The sequence below is a fragment of the Dipodomys ordii genome, unplaced genomic scaffold (genome assembly GCF_000151885.1).
Source record: "Dipodomys ordii isolate 6190 unplaced genomic scaffold, Dord_2.0 Scaffold206, whole genome shotgun sequence".
Taxonomy (NCBI): domain Eukaryota; kingdom Metazoa; phylum Chordata; class Mammalia; order Rodentia; family Heteromyidae; genus Dipodomys; species Dipodomys ordii.
Window position 1 is genome coordinate 935,374 of NW_012267422.1, and position 11,420 is coordinate 946,793.

At 42.2% G+C, this 11,420-nt stretch overlaps 1 protein-coding gene across 3 annotated transcripts in view; it reads left to right on the forward strand.

Annotated features, from left to right (window-relative positions):
* LOC105999993 (cytidine monophosphate-N-acetylneuraminic acid hydroxylase) overlaps window positions 1–11,420 on the forward strand; it is a 123,117-nt gene that overhangs the window by 105,101 nt on the left and 6,596 nt on the right. For all 3 annotated transcript variants that reach the window (XM_013035176.1, XM_013035175.1, XM_013035177.1), the window contains one exon: window positions 2,709–2,711. The gene's annotated coding sequence lies outside the window, so the exon portion shown is untranslated. The remainder of the gene's footprint in view (window positions 1–2,708; window positions 2,712–11,420) is intronic.

Here is an 11,420-nt window from a genome sequence, read left to right on the forward strand (position 1 = left end):
AACTCTGGGCCTGGGCGCTGTCCCTCAGCTCTTCAGCTCAAGGCTAGCGCTCTACCACTTGAGCCACAGTGCCACTTCCCATTTTTTTCTTTTTGCTTATGTGGTGCTGAGGAATCGAACCCAGGGCCTCAGGCATGCAAGGCAAGTGCTCTACCACTGAGCCACCTTCCCAGCCTTCCTATGATATTCTTATAATCTTTTAGGTCATACAAGTTTTATTTCTCAGAAAACATGATTGTTAACTAGGTTTCTGTTGATGTTTCCAATACACACCACTGACTGGAACATCAAAGTCTACTTTCTGGGTGTAACCTACCTCTTTGCTTTTGAAGATCAAAGAATCTCATGGTATTTCTGTCTTTCAATATCTAAAGTTATACTGATCATTGAAATGATGATTATTTATTACAATCAACACCAAAAAATGATTCCTTACTTTGTTTTACCTCACACAGTCTGTTAAACAGACTTGCTTGGAATTTCTGTGATGCTGTGATTCATACTACATGTTATTCACTTATTGTTAAAGATAATACAATGTGTATCAAAGAGACTATATCTTAAAATGTCTTTGTTATCACTATAAATTGGCTTTCCTACCACCAAGTCGATTTTCGTGTTCCTTATGCAAGTCTTTTCCCCTGAAACCCTCCAGATCACTGGGTCCTCCAATCCATTGACCAACTTCATCTTTCATGTCTTCACTTCCTCCATTGCTCTCCTTCTTGTGTATGCCTTGAACCCACCCTTCCCCCTCCATAAGTGCCTCACATCCGGTTCTTCCCTACCTGAGACTCTCATCCCCTTCTTCCTGTGTAAACCCCACCTCCCTTCCTCTCTCTCCCCAGCCAGTATCTCAGATCTCACTTCCTTTACTCAGATGGATGACGTGATGCTTGATCCAACATCTTCTTTGTCATCTCCACCTTCATTCACATTATACCCAGCTCTGACCACTTTGCCCACCTTATATGCTACAAAGATCAAGAGAGGAAGGAAAGTCACAAAGGTAATCTTGGCATCAAGGGCTGATTTTCTTTTTTTCCCCCAAAGAAATCTGACAGTTTCAGAAAAGGACAAGACACTAAAGGTTACGAAACTTATTTCAAGCCACTCAATGGAAGCCATCCAACTGGGAAATTGTTCATGGACTCCACAACCAGAGTATGATATCACCCTCAGAGTATGCTGGGAAAGCTGCCAGGTGTGAGGTGTGGCTACAAATCTCCCAATGATGGCGCCCAGGTCTGGAATATCCATGGGCTTCTGGAAAGGGCAAGAGGGTGGCATTAGCCCAGGGGAGAAATTCCTGTGCCTAATGCTTCTCTAGAGCTTACCTTCCTACCAACTGGCAAGGGAGACAGATTTCTCTCTTGCATACAAACAATGAAAGATGGATTCTGAGCTGAGAAGCCACAGGTTAGTAACAACCAGGGTCTTGGTACGAATACATACTATTTTCCAGGAAGAACACTACAGGAATGGATATAATATAGAGGCAAGGAAATGACTGGAAAAGAACAATAGACGAAGCCAACAAACGAGAAAGCTGACACGTGACAAGGGTATTGGGCGAAACAGAAAAATTTCAAGCTGTTATGATTTGAATTTCGCCACTAGAACTCACACTGAAATGTTATTCCCTGTGTGAAGTAGTAGGAGGTGGGACCCTGGGATGACGCAGTCAGTCTTGAGTGAATGGGTTGTTGCAGCACATATACTCTTCAGGCTGAATCAAAGGACATGCGCAACTGTGGCTTTTATTAGCATCTTCCCAATCTCCCAGTGAATGGAGAATCTTGCACACTATATTTAAATATATTTATTCCTTCATATATTGATTCCTCCCTCCAGAGCAACTTCTCCCTCCACTGTTTGTAAATATTAATAACACAAAATTTTCTTTTAAAAATAAAAATAAAAAATAGAACCCTTTCTCTCTGTCATACCCATGTATTCTTTAGCAGTTGAAACATGAAGGTTAATTGACCCAATAAAGTAGATAATCCAGATCTGCAGGAGTAAATACTTCTGTGGATTCAATGTAAGTTATCTTAATTTAAATAGAGAAAACATTTTTAAGTAAGGTGACTGGGAAATTGCAATGAGCCAATGTTGTCGGCAGGTGGCGGAAGAACACCGCATCGTGCGCTTGCTTCCTCTGGAGCAGTGACTCTTGATTTGATGGCCACGTCAAAGTAACCTCTTCTCTCCACCTGTTCCCCACATCGCTACCTGGTGGCCAAATGTGTAGCAGCTTCGGGGAGCGATGAGGCCATTCAAGACACTGCTAAAAACGTTTTTTGCTTATGGTGACCTCTTATTTTGATGGACCCAATACCTAAGTCATCAGACCTTTTACAAGAAGGCTGCTTGGAGGATTTTTCGTGCACTCCAATTCATGCAGAACAAAAATGGATTTTGTTTTTCTTTTGCTTTTCTTTCTTCTTTCTTTCTCTTTTAAATTCTCCTGTCTCACCCAAGCATCCTTCACCTAACAGTCACAGGACTTGATCTCAGGTCCATTCTTGTTCTCCTATGAAGTGCATTTCCTCTAGGATAATCCCTCGGGGACCTGGTGGCTTCATTCTGTCATAGTTCTTATCATTCCAGGTCCCAGGCTCTGGCTGAGAGGGAGCCCCAGGACCTGTGGCCTTGGGGGTATGGCAGTGTGCAGGGCAGGCTGGACACTCATAGGCCCCTGTTAGAGAGTCTCCCACTGCGAAATCCTCAGATACCAACTGCATCAGACCCACAGATTCTCCAGTTGATATTTGTCTTCTCAGAAAATGGTCTCAAATGTTAAGAAGGAAGGAGGATTTTCCGAACTTGCCTAAACAATGGCATTTGGATTTTGCCTTGTCACACCAAGCCTCATTCCTTCTTGTCCTTTCGAAATGATTCTTTCCACCCTTGTCTTTTATAACTGTGTGTCCTTGGGCCAAGGAGGATTGAGAAAGGAAAACCATGACTAGGGCTCAGCTCTCTATGGACTTTACTTGCAACATACAAAAGCTGGACTTCCTGAATTCTAGCTACCAACTTGTAGTAAATGGTGAGTCTTCATGTACTGCTCGGCTTCAAGCCTGTGGGCAGATGGAAACTGAGGAGTTTTGTTTTTCCATTGACCTGGTTCAAACAAGATGTTCAGATTGAACTGCTCTGTGTGCCCATAAATATCACAGCATTGAAGAGCTCAGTACTGGTGGTAACAGTGATCTGCTACTCAAAACAATAGCTGTGCCCAATAACCCAGCTACAGGAACAAAGGGAAGTGGATTTATTTTTGTTTTGTTTCTTTTCGAGGTATGGACCTACACAATTGGGGCCTGTAAAGATCTTGTATCCATGAATGCAGCTGTTATGGAGCTAGTTGTGTCCGTGGTTCTAATTGACTCTGGTAACTAGGTGCTATTCAGCAGTAAAAACTTCATTTATTCCTTTTGCATGAAAAATAAAAATAAAAGAAACCTAGAACCACAGTTAACTTCCCTGTACAAAATAGGTCAAATTTTTACAAGGCCAGGCAATGAAACAATGTTTCCATAGGCCTCAGGCTAGTGTTTCCCTGGGAAAAAAAATTAAATTAAAACATCAGTGCCCTCCAACACTAAGAACAAACATCCAAGTACCCGCTGGGTACACAGATGCTGTTAAGGATTAAGTTCAAGTGGACATTTGAGCCCCAGTGAGCAGGACATTTGTGACTGTTGCAGTGATGAGTCTCTACTGTCCTGAGCCCTCCAGCACAGGTCCCACACGCCCTGGTGTATCCCTACAGAAGACTAAAAATGGCACATGTATAATAATTACTATTATAATATTTATAATATTATATATTATATATAATATAATATATGATATATTATATTATATATAATATATAATAATTATTATTATTATAATAATTACTATTATTGCATTATCCTTATATACATTGTACATCATGTTTAAGAAGCCAGACTCGCTTCAGTATCATGACCCAGAAAATGGCCTCTGAACCATACTGAACTTGAACCTCAACTGAAATTTGTTCTCTTCTCAAAAGGATAAAACCCAATACTTCACCTTTATATCTCCATAGATAGTAAGTTGGGGCAGCGGAGAAAAAAGGCAACAGGGAGAAAAAAAATGTTCAGAGTAAAGACAAAGTATCATGCTGAGAAGAAATTGGGGGAAAATCAAAGGAAACACCCTTCCCAGGATAAAGATTCATCTTGGACTAGAAACTTTTGCAGGGTTCATTATGGAAAACAAAAGCTTCATAGACATATAATTGCAAAATATTTCACTTCCAGTGCTAGAGCAAGATGAACACTTAGTTGAGCACCCTGTAGAACATGAATGGATTGGGAATACAAGGCAGGAGGAACTGCAGATCAGAACAGAACAGCATCTATTCTCAGCCAGCATGGGATCAGATTGGACTGAATAAGTCCTACTAAAAGTCATGGTGCCATTTGTGGTTTATCAGATACACAGATCAATACTTAAATTGAGCAAGGCACTGGTGGCTCACACCTGTAATCCTAGCTACTCAGGAGGCTGAGATCTGAGGATTCCAGTTCAAAGCCAACCTGGGCAGGAAAGTCCATGAGACTCTTATCTCCACCAGAAAATGGGAAGTGGCGCTGTGGCTCAAGTAGAACGCTTACCTTGAGTTGAAGAGCTGAGGAACAGTGCCCAAGCCCAGAGTTCAAGCCCCATGACTGACCAAAAAAAAATTGATTCCACTTACAATTGTTTGTGTGTGTGTGTGTGTGTGTGTGTGTGTGTGTGTGTGTGTGTGTGTGCATGTGCATACTCGTGTGTGTGCATGTATGTATACTGGGGCTTGAACTCAGAGCTTGGGGTGCTATCCTCAGCCTTTTCACTCAAGACTGATGCTCCAGCACTTGAGCTACACCTGCTTTTCAATGGTTACTTGGAGATGAGTCTCACCTGGACGGGCTTTGAACTGTGATCCTCAATTCTCAGCCTCCTGAGTAGGTAGGATTACCACAACCACCAGCACCTGGCTTTCACTACAATTTAAAATTTTTCTCATGGTGGGAAAGTGTACCTATCTTCTATTTTCTACTTCTATTGTTGCCTTCCAAGATTGAGCTGTCATTTTTTGTAAAATTAGGTTGGTAGATAAGTTTGCTTAACATAAAGGTATGTTAGGCTAAACCAAGCTATGACATTGGTAAGTTAAATATAATAAATGCATTTTCAAAGATAGATCTTCAGCTTCCAACTGGTTTCTTGGGCTGTAATTCCATCTTAAGTCATGAGCCATCTCTATAACATTTAAAGATTCTCCTTCCAGAGAGTGGAATCAGTCATTACCAACTCCTGCACTTGTTGTACAGGCTCAGGCCTTGAACCTGTGGGCAGAAGGAAATGTGATGACACCTTTAAAGAACCTGCCTCACCACGGAGCCAAGACTCAGAGTCTCAACAGAGATAAACCAGAAATGAATGGCAAAATCTTTCCCTTCTAGAATGTTCTGTGCCTGTTAACCCAGTATGCCTTTGGTAGGCTTGATCGAGCTTCTGTGGAACTTCTTCTGGCGAGACACAACCATCCTCAACACCGGCCTCTTGTATCTCTCCCACCTACACCTGTCTGTCCTTGTCAAAACCCATCCCACTGCACACCTGGGCACCCACTCCAGGGCCAGTCATTTCCGGCGAGCTGATCTGAACGCCTCTGTAATGTCTGGAGGTCAGCTCATGTATTCTGTGGTCACTGGATCCTCCCACTGTGACATGATCAACTAATACATTTCAGTAATAACAGCTCACACAGAGTGTGACCTAATATATATCAGGCACTCTGCCAAACAGCCAACATACATTGCTACTTTTAAGATAGGAAGGTTATTATCCCTATTTTAGCCGTGAGGGAACTCAAGTCTCACAAAGTAGTTATTTAGTTTGTCCAAGACCACATTCTCCCCTTGGATCCAGGAATTTACACTGAACTACTCTCTATATACAAAGCAGGTTTCCCCTGAGCCCTCTTTCCTGTGCCTGATCAGAGGTCTTAGGCACATGGTTCAGGTGATCTGTCTGTAGGACCTTTGCAAGCATTGGAGGCAGGTTTAGGAGATGCTTCCTGTGTTCAGAGAACCTGGCTTTGCCATTGGGTGGGGGCAGAAAGACCTGGGATGCCAGAGAATGAACCTGCAGTACTCCAACCTTGGTTTTCAAGAATGTAGGGCAGATGATAATTCTCAGACGCTACAACTAATAAATGATACAACGATTCTCTCCAACCCTGCTCCCCCACTCTATGTCTGCTGCCTTGGCTTCACCGAGGACACTTCCTGCCCCTCATCACTGGGCTTAAGGATCCATGCAGATATTTTATTTTCACAGCTGCAGCAAAATCAGCCTGGATGTTTCACATTCTTTGGGTCTTCAAAGATGGGTCATGTCAACAATGCTGCCTCTTCAGACATTGCAGAGCATTAAAGGGCCTTACTTAGAGGCTTCTCCTGAAATATGACAGATTAAAGCAATCCAAAATAGCATCTTCCAAATGCAGACATTTGGCAAGAATAAAACAACATGCTAAATGATCATGATTAAGGACCTCAGTTCATCCAGAACTTTCTAATGGCTTTTATTTTTTTAAGTGAAGCTATTAATAAGTTTTATCTCATTGACACACCCTAACCCTTCCTTACGAAATGGATATTTGTTCATTGTGACAGCTGTTCAGACCACTGAGTGTCCAACCCCTGGAATGCAAATAAAATGGAGAAAGGGACAACAATATATGCTTCATGAAGTTATCAGGACAAAGAAGTAAAATAACTCTCATGCAGTGCCTAGCCCAGCACCTAAAACAAAGGAGAAGCTTGAGTAGGATTGGTTCTTTGCCCTCCAAAAGATCAGCAATCCAAACCCAAAGAAATTAAGTATTTTATTGTAAAAGATCACATAGCTGAGATCTAAGTCTCAAAGTGATACAAAACAAAACATTACCACTCTACTATCCTGCTTTGTTTACTAATTTGTTGGCTTAATAAGTGAGCATTTAAATTATGTCTCCCTCACCCCAGACTACACTATGTCAAGATAAATTCAGTTGATTAGAGCACAGAGCTACAAAGATCAAGGACACAGTTACATTCTGCACTGGCAGCCCTGCCACCAGGAAAAGGGCTAAATAGAAAAGCTGTAGATGAATCCACTCGTAACCATCACTATAAATCTTAGTCCTACTGTTAGTAGCCCTAGTTAGGGTGACCCTATTTCCTCCAATGGCTGCTCAGGACAGCGCTGGCTTATTCAGGTCTCCCCCATGTCATGATTAACATCGTCTTCCGGCTCTCAAATCTCTTGTGTCAGGCAATGACATTTATTGTCGTATCCATAGTGGCATCATTTGTAGCAAGCAAAGGGCAATGTGTTCTCATCTGTTGCCTCCTTGGGCCTCTGCCACAGCCATACCCCCTTATTCCTGATTGCTTTAATTCCTGATTTACTTCAGTCTTTTCTCCTTGGAAATCTCCCTAATTCTCGCTGTTTTCAAATTTACAGCTGTGATATGGTATTTGAAGAAGTAGGACCTAAAGTTTCATAACTGGGGTCATTGGTCTGGCTCTACTCCACTCCCCCCCCCTACAACTGACTGGCAAATTTCACCAACTCTACCTAATCCATTTTGTTCTCATTGGTAGAGTAGAATAGGTTGGACCTCATAGGCAAATATTAGCAGTGTGTTAGTCATTATTCCTTTGTGGGAACAGCAAAAAAAAGAGAAGAGTCCAGAAAGTAAAACAGATACCCTTCCTGCTGTTGGGCACCAATACACTTCATGAAATATGTCTGGGGGCCTTGGCCACTGATTCTGCTCAATAGCCATGATCACTAAGGTTGAGGCCTGATCTGACCAGATTAGTGAGGGTAAATCTATTGATTTGAATTATGAACAACATAGTAGCTCTGCTCCAACAAATGTCAAGCTACCAGAGATCCATTGCTGTCACTGTAGCCCTTCATTTGTCTTAGTCTCTAAGAATATGTTATTACGTCTCAGAGCCCTTGAACTTCCTTTAGCTCTTCAAGGAGTGATACTTGCAGAACAGCCCCACCCTGTAGGCATTTTCAATATAGTACCCCTAACTCTGGCCTACTCTTTGCAATCTTTACTATGCCTCCTATTGTAGGACACACACTGTCTCTGATAGCTGACAGTGGTGAAAAAAATGGTAAGTGTAGGGGCTGGGAAGGTGGCTCAGTGGTAGAGTGCTTGCCTCGCATGCATGAAGACCTGGGTTTGATTCCTCAGTACCACATAGACAGAAAAAAGCCAGAAGTGATGCTGTGGCTCAAGTGGTAGAGCGCTAGCCTTGAACTGAAGAGCTGAGGGGCAGTGCCCAGGCCCAGAGTTCAGCCCCCACGACTGACCACAAAAAAAAAAATAGGTAAGTGTAATGGCCTGATATTGCTTTTACCTTTGTAAATGTCAGCCATCTTTGCCCCGCACCCCAGTGAAAAGAAGAAGCTGACCAAAAACAAAAAGATGTCTGATGACCGTGTGTCAGCATGTGATCTAGCTGTGTCTGGAGCCAGGCTACTGTAGTTATAAACAAACAAACAACAACAACAGCAACGAAAACCAGTTCAAATCGATTTTATGTTTTTATTATTGTGAGTTAAGTTTCTGTTGCTCATAATCAAAAAAATCTTTGCTTAATGCAATGAGGAAATGCATTATCCCTCTTGAAAGATTTATATCTGAACAATGAATGACACACCTTCAGGACCAAAGAAATGAATTTGCCTGGTAGAATTTCAGTCTTTAGGGTCAAGCTGATGCAGTTGGGGACTAAAGATGCTCCATACTCATCTTCCTGTGTCTCTTACCTGCCTGGAACTGAGACGGGCCTGGCTCAGAGGACTGTCTCTACTGACCCAAAGGAATCTCCTTGGTAGGTCTGAAGATACTGCCAGCACCTGTGCCCCCTTCATCTGAGAACAGTTCTCACTGCGAACCATCCAAAAATCTCCTCCTCACAGCCAACAATAGAAACCCCTGCAGTTAAATTGAGAGCATCACCAAATGAAATCAGCCATGGGGCAGCATGTCCCAGAAATGCCATCTCTCATTCCACCTCTGTTTATTCTGGCCGCCTATGCTGAGATTTCCGTCAGGCAGCTGGACTTGGCAGGACGGGTCTATTTTTCTAACAGCAGAAATAACTCTTTGGTTATAAGATGAAGAATCTCTGGAGATCTAATGTATAGCATGGTGACTCGCGTTAACAATGGTCAATAAATAATGATGTGCTAAGAGAGTAGATCTTAAATGTTCCCACCACACACAAACAAAAAAGGTAATGTTGTCTGGTGATGGATGCACTAGCTGATTTGACTGGGGATCTTTTCACAATATGGAAGTGTATCAAGTTACACTGTACACCTTAAACAATTTTGCTTGTCAACTACACCTTAACAAAACAGAGTGGACACAAAATTGGTACAGAATCAATGATATATGATTAAACAGCAAAAAGTGTTCAGAGAAATATTTGTAAAGGGATTACATCTTTGTAAGCATATATGTATCTTTGCAATCCATATATGTATTATATATGAATAAAGTCAGAGAATAAATATATCAATGCAAAAGCAAGTTCTCTCCAAGCAGGGGAAGTTGGAGAAGGGCAGGTGGCAGAGGAGTAACACAGATCAAGTCACATACCAGAAGAGCCATTTTCCCCTCCTCTTTCTAAAGAGTGGCTATCCTTGTTAGGCACAGGTAGCTCACACCTGTACTCAGAAGACTCAGAAGACCCAGAATGGACAGAAAAGTCCATGAGACTGTTATCTTCAATTAGCCAGCTCAGAAGTGGAGTGTGGCTCAGCATCAAGAAAGAGTACAAGGCACAGAGTTCAAGCCCCAATACAAAGAATAGCTGTCTTTGTTTTAGTTTTTGTTTGTTTGCTTGCTTGTTTGTTTTGAAAGATCATTTTCTACAAGCCAAGAGATCAAGATCCCCAGTAGTTCTTTCTCAGTAGTGGAGACCCAAGTCACAGAGGACTGAAAGGATCCCTCCACAGGGACATCCGTTATGTTCATTCCCGGCTCACAAATGAATTCAGGCCCATCTTTGGAGCTGTGGGTTTGTTTTCAATGAAGCTTCAGAAATAGACACTGGAACCAGAATTCGGGTTGAGTGACTAAGGTAATAGTCCTTTGGAAGCAATAAGATGGGGGAGGAGACCAACAGGATGAGGTCAGCCTGATCCCACAGGGAACCTCTGGGAAGGCAAATCATGCAAGAATGTCTTCACTTGAGGAGAAGCCAGCCTGGCACTTGGCTGTCTGTGGGGTAAGGGAGGAAGAAACTCCCAGGCCCTGCTATAACTCTGCACCTTTGAGATTGAGGATAGGTAAGAATAAAAGTGCCCGGTAGGGGTCAGGGTGGGAGAAGCAACACACAGGACAGAAAGTGTCTCAGGTAAGCACAAAGAGAACTGCATCAGAAGCAATGCATGGATAAATCATTTATTATGAAGGATCAACTCACATGATTACAAAGGCTGAGTCATAGTAAATGGCTTCTGAGATGGAGACTCGGGAAAGCCACTGATATAGTCCATGCCAAGCCCAAAGGTCCAAGAACCAGAAGTTCTGACACCTGAGAATGAAGTCTCTGATTAAACATATAGAGTGACTTCCCCCTTCCTCTATCTTCCTGGTCCAGTCAGGTCCTCCAGGGCTTGCATGAGGTCTACCATCTACCTATGAGTGAGCATGGATCTTCTTCATTCCCCTTGTGTTGATTCAAGGGCTAATCTTTTCTGGGAACACCTTCACAGATACACCCTAGAAATAATGTCTTATTTAGGCTGATATGTAAAATTAGCCATCATAAATGCTTTCCAAAGACCACCAAAGAATGGAAAATAAGGGATGCTGAGTTCCCCTGTTTTGGAGGAATGACTTGTTCATAAAGATAACTTTGTTGTCTTTACCCCTAGCATGCATGCACACACACACACACACACACACACACACACACACACACACACACTCAATCTTCACAGCTGAATTCATCTTCCCCATAACCACAATATAACCTAACTGAGGAGATTTTCCTCCTAGAATTGGGTTTGCAGACTGAGAGCATCATACATCCAACCTGACTGATGCCTTTTATCAGAGTGGTGTGAATTAGAAAGTGAAGTTTCCACTGTGAGGTAGCCAGGATTTGTCACAGAGAAAAACCAAGCCATGGAGAGAATAAAAGACATACGACTAGGATATAGTTCAGTCAGTGGTACAAGGCTTTGGGTTCAATCTCCAAGACTGACAAAAATGAAAGAAAGAAAGAAAGAAAGAAAGAAAGAAAGAAAGAAAGAAAGAAAGAAAGAAAGAAAGAAAGAAAGAAAGAAAGAAAGAAAGAAAGAAAGAA